This window comes from Gallus gallus, chromosome 4, assembly GCF_016699485.2.
Source record: "Gallus gallus isolate bGalGal1 chromosome 4, bGalGal1.mat.broiler.GRCg7b, whole genome shotgun sequence".
Taxonomy (NCBI): Eukaryota; Metazoa; Chordata; class Aves; order Galliformes; family Phasianidae; genus Gallus; species Gallus gallus.
In genome coordinates, this window is record NC_052535.1 from 20067418 (window position 1) to 20073420 (window position 6003).

The following is a 6003-nucleotide window of genomic DNA, read 5'->3' on the forward strand; positions in this document are numbered from 1 at the left end:
GTAGTAGTACAGCTTCTAGGATGCTGTTCTCTAATTTAGTGGTTGCAAGTACTAGCTGAATTTTAATGCTTGCTTTTAGCAGTTTCAACAGCTTTTTCCAGGTGACTTCATTACAGTTAATCTGTGCTTGCTGTTACACACTCAAACAACCACACTTGAGAGAACATTTAAAGATCACAATCAAGTCATGATTGCCTGACATTCTCATAGTTGCTGTGCCATGTCTATCAAACAACAGATGATGTGATGTTATATGATTAGCAGAAGCACCTGTACAATGATGCTATTTTTGGAGAGCAGGCATTAATATTCAGGGCCAATATGTACAAGCTTTTCCAGCAACCACAGACACATTTTGTCTGCACAACAAAAAGCCACAGGGAAGACAACTCCAGCCAGTCTTTGCTCAATGTTCAATCCTTTTTCTGTCATTTTAATTATATCAAACATTTTTTGTTTTAAAGCTTTCTTTTTCCTTTCCTTTTTTTTTCTTTCTTTTTTAGATACTTCCTATTCCTGTATGTTCATTTAATAAAAACATCCTTTTTGCTGTTAGATTCCGTGCTTTCATGGCAAGCGCACCCGAAGCAAGGCTGGGAGATTTACTCCATCACATTTCCTGCCCAGCACTTCCTAGCTTTACCCAAGGCTGCCTCCCTCCTGTTTATCTGCTTCCTTTTTGAAGCACAGAAATCACACTGGACGTTGACTGCACAGTGTATATGCAAGGGGAACAACTCAAGAATTCTAGACTCCCTGCCTCTCTGCAGTAATATACGAATATGTATTTCCCATCAGGAAAACCTACACAGAAAAACAAGGCTGCTGTTAGTTACAGGGACAAATATACAGATATAGTAGGGGCTGAAGCAGAAAAGAAGTTGGCTGGGCCTGAACAGTAAGGACTTGCAGACTCTACTCAGTTCTTTTCACTAATGTCACTGACCTCACTCCTCCATAGCCCCTTTCTGCTGATGCCCATTTCTAATCCCCTGTATGAAACACTGGCTTCACCTACATTCCTGGGCATTGCCTATGCACTTCCTTCTGTTCCCAGCCTCCCACACCACACACATCAGGCAGCATACCAACATCCTGAGCCAACAAGTAAAGCCTGAGTGAAGACAGCCCAAGAGAATCTGGATCCACACCACAGAACTTCCACCATGAAGAGCAAAATTCAGATACACCTGAATACAGAGCTGGAAAACTCTTGTTCTGGTGCCGCCTCAGTTTGCACAGCTGAGATGCTGCTATTTCTGCTGCTTCCTCCTAATATCTAACCAAAATCTCCCCTGTCTCAGTTTAAAACCATTCCCCTTTATCCTATCACTATCAATCCATTTAAACAGTTGTTCCCCCTCCTGTTTATATGCTACCTTCAAGTACTGGAAGGTCTTGATGAGGTCTCCCTGGAGACAGGGGGTCTGGCTCCTGGGAGAGGGTGAAAGCCTAAAGACCGCATCAGGGATGAAATAAAGCATACTGGTTGTTGATTTATTTTTCCCAATTGCATTTAGCTGTTCCAATTTCTCCCACCCTGTTTGCTCCATCCCTGCTGTGCTGCTGTACCGTGGCTGCATGCTGACGGCTTTTTGAGGCAGCAGGGGGTAGTTATAAATATCTGTAAATGCTTTTAAGGTTCTTAGCGGGCAGATGCATGTTATGTGGGGCTGGCACCGTGGTGCCATGCAGGCACAGGGTGTGGCCTAGCTCTGGGAGGTGCTGTGTACTGACAACAATTCTACAAGTCAGGGCTTATAGCCTCTTTCTGGTCCCCTCAGTTTGTCTGCTGAGCTCTGGTCAGTGTCTCTGTGTAACTCTTCAACACACAGTAGTATGAATATCTGAAAGGCCAGATACCATTCTCCTTGCTAAGCACAGACAGTGCTATAGGGAGCAGAAAGTTAAGGTGGTGGAACCTGAAGCCTTGGTGATGACCTCTGCACAATTAAAACCCTGTAAAAAAAGCAGTAATGCTGTCACAATGTGTATTTGGGAACTGAAAGTGTTTTCTAACTTCTGATTTGACTAAAAAGCACATTCGTCTGATGTGGAGGATAGTAATTGTTATGTGGAAGAATTAAATGTGTCACACTCTACATGAATACCCATTGTTCTGATTATTTCTTGTATGGCTGGGCATATATACAAGTGAAACCTCTGCAAAGTTCAGGTGCTTAGCAGCTGAAATCTTTGCTTTACAGAGATGGAGTTCATTATTCAGTAGTCATGGTGGATCTGTCCTTGAATCATGGAAATTTCAATTGTGGCCATAACAACAATCTTTGCTTTTTTTGCTGAAGTATTTTCAATACTACAGGGGCAATCTAGTCTTCTTACAGGAGCAGTGAAGTTTTGTGCACTAATTACCGGCTGTATGCTTTGCTGAAGATGAGCAATACTCAGTTACTGCATTGGAGCATTGTACTGTGGTAAAAGATTACCCACTTTCTAAATAGCAGATATTTAAAGCGATGGCAACAGAACAGTGCCAGCTGTGACTGCAGCAGGTACTTCTCACAGCAAATCCAGCATGTGCAGAGGGATTTGCCCAACTTGTGGCAGATTGGGAAAGTTGCATTCAGCCTATAGTGAAGAGAGAAACCCATAGAAAACTCCACTGGATTGTCTTGTCCTTGCATCCTTGCTCTGTTTTACCCCATCATGGAGAGGCAGAAGAGCAAGGACTCCATACACAGAGTTGAATTCTCCCCACTCTTTCTCTTATGACTGCTTGAACAAATAGAATTATTATTTAAAGCAATTATCTGCATAAGAAAAGGAGAAAGGAACCATAAGGAGCAAAGAGTAAAGGATACTTAATTTACAAATCATCAGACAGGCTTTGTGAAGCATAGTTGGTCAGTACATGAAGTCCTGAGCTATTTATTACTCCTGCTGTTATCACCTACCATTGCTCTCATGCCATTTGCACATAACGTCTCTCAAGTGATACTCAGTAAGCCAGAAAAGTGTTTGCCCTTGAAAATCAGGTGTCATTATCATGTGCCCTTGCACTGTATAAGCTACTAATACACAGAGCCATTTGCAAAAAGCACTTCTCTAACACAGTCTTCCTACATTTTATTGATTCACATGAGGAATAGAAACTTTAGGCAGAATGACATCTTTGCTGTGGTGAAAGTTAACAGCTTGATGCTGTACCATCTGTTTAAGGGAAAAAAAATAAGTATCATGTCAATGTTAGGGCATAATTCTATAACGGTACTTTCTACTGTATGCCAGTACTGAAGAAAGTCGTTCTTTGAGCAGATTGATCTCTTCTGGAGGTGATGGATGGCAGCAAGAATGGACCCAATTATTTAGTATCTTAAGCAGAAAAGACAGGAAATCAGTTATGTTGGAGAAAGGAAGCCAAAGGATGCTTGACAACACAGTCAGCAGAAAAGTGAATGGAAAAAATGAGCACATTGCCTTTGACTGCTGAAAGGAAGACAGTAATAAAGGGCAGTAACTGACAAAGTGTGAAACCAGACTGTCAGGAGCTATGGATGCCACTGCACCACAGCTGCTGGTCTGGAAACCCCACTGCCTGCCCATGGCCATCCTCTTCCTCCTCAAGCTTTTGCCTAAATGCCTCTTTCCTGCTTTCTAGGATGAGGAGTGTTCTGTGACAAGTCCACTTTCCATTTGGCTTGTGCAATACTCAGCACCACATTCATAACAACCAGCGTTTCTACAAATGATAAATTTAATGATGGCAGTACTGGTTGCTTTTATTTTCTCATTAGTACCCTCTCTTTGAAGCTGACAGCTAAAAATAAGTTTAAATAAAAGCCAGAGTGTTTCCATTTATCTCTCAACCTTCCACAATATAAGTTTTTCCCACTCCCATCTCAGTCAAGGATGGTATTCTCACCTTCAGCTGTAGGTGATCCAAACAATAACAATTCTATCAACAAGGCTCTTAGACAAAAGGTAAACCTGGGAAGCTGAGAAAGCTATCTGCAGCGGCTTAACCTTGGGTGAGGTAACTGCAGCTCACTTTTTGCCTACAGCTGTCAGTGGAAAGGTGTTTCTGGCACAGGAGTGAAGAGTGGATACCATCCTGCACATGTCAGGGAGCAGAACTGGCAATGCCCAGAGAACTCCTCACAGGAGCAGTTCTGCCTACTTGCAGGGCTGTGTGATCAGGGTGGTAGACTGGGTACTAAATCACCTCCATACATCCTCAGTACGATTCAGTATAAGAAGCATGAAAAAGCTTATAGGAATTCAAATGAGGCCAAAAAAAGACTTTTTTTCCCCAAAATATCATTTATCCTCCCAAATCCTTCAGATGTTTATTAAAGAAAGTGAAATAGATTAAGAACAGTTTGAACAATTTTCCATCCTCTAGATTTCTTTTCCCCAGTGTTCCTTAAATCATTTGCTGTAAAAGAGCATACGTGGTGAGGATTGTTCACCTGGTTAAAATACGCGAAGGAAAATTTAAACCAACCAGGGTATTTTTGTCATATGCATTCTCTGGGCACTGAAACAGTTAAACAGTGGAACATCCTACTTCACTTCTTGAGAGTTAATGATGCTTGAAAACAATGTTAGCCTTGTATCATTTTTTATCATCAAGGACTGGGCATCCCAGTTTATGAGAATGAATATATACTCATTTTATATTTCTCTTCATGAAAAAATGATTAATGTATAAAGGGAGTATTTGCTTGTTCTTTAAATGAAGGATTGATAGAAAAACTTTCCACTGTTTTAGTCAGAATTTACCTAGAAATAAAATAATCACAGAAAAGAGCTATTCATAAACTAATGAGTAGTAGAAAAGCAGAATACTTTGCAATGCTAAGGGCTTTTATTGGCAACTTTCATCTGTTTTGAGTGTAGGTGCTAAAATTACATGTTATGTTAAAAGCACAGCTTAACTGAGTACAGCCCGATAATATGAAGGGACTTGTTCATAGCCTAGGCTGAAACAGTGCAATAAGAATTTTGCAATTACTAATTATCCACTGAAGACTAACCAATAAATCTTATTAGCATTCCAGAAATTGTTTTTTTATGACCAGCAGTTCATTAGGAATCGAACAGTGGAAATATAAGTAGTGCTTGAAAGTGTTGGTCACCAAAGAGGTGCTTATGACTAGAGCTGAGCTTTTGCACAGTTACAGGGATGAAGAAGCTTGGGTCATGGAATCTGATGGCACCCTTGGTTGCAATGAGCTTGCAAAGCTTTCAGTCCTGCAAGAAGCAGGCAAGACAAATGGTAGAACTGCAGCTTTCGTCTTCAAAGCAAGAGTTGTCCTCCAAAATCGTGGTATACTAGAAGGCTTGAAACTCCTCTTTAATAAGGCAGTGAAAAAGACAATGTTTTAGTTAGACTCAACTGAGTCAGTTCAACATAGAAATAACTGTGTAGAATGTACCAGTTCTGGGTACATAAACAAGGTAAAAGGATCTAATGGTTTTCTATTCTGTGAGTATGAAACAAAAAGTATCACAGAGACCAGCGCACAGCCTTTCTAATCCAGAACAAGGGAACCAGAAAATTATTTGTCTGTAACGTAATCCTATTTCTTTGTTCAGCTGATTTATAGAAATGTCCCCCTGCAGAGATAGTTTCTGAGAAAGGGGTAAGGCATTTCATCACGTGTCTGCATTTTGTCTGGACTGCTCTTAGTGAATAAATGTTTCTTTCCTTTTTCTTTTTCTTAATTAGGCCAGCAATCTGCCCTTTTAGTATGCCAAAAATAAGAATCACCAATGCCATTATTTCAAAGCACTGGCATCCCCTACATGGTTTTTTTTTTGTTTTTTTTTTTTTTTTGGCACTGGTGTGGGAGCACACAGTGAGGATCAGCAAGCCAGAGGAGAGGGTGCTGTTAGAAGCTGTCACCTGTAGAGGACACAGGTCCAAGGCTATCTGTTGTACTAACAATGATAAAAGCATAGGCTGTGCTTAGGGATATTGTCTAGTTCACTTACACGTAGAAAAGGTTTAAGTCAACTGTTACATCCACAAACCAGATG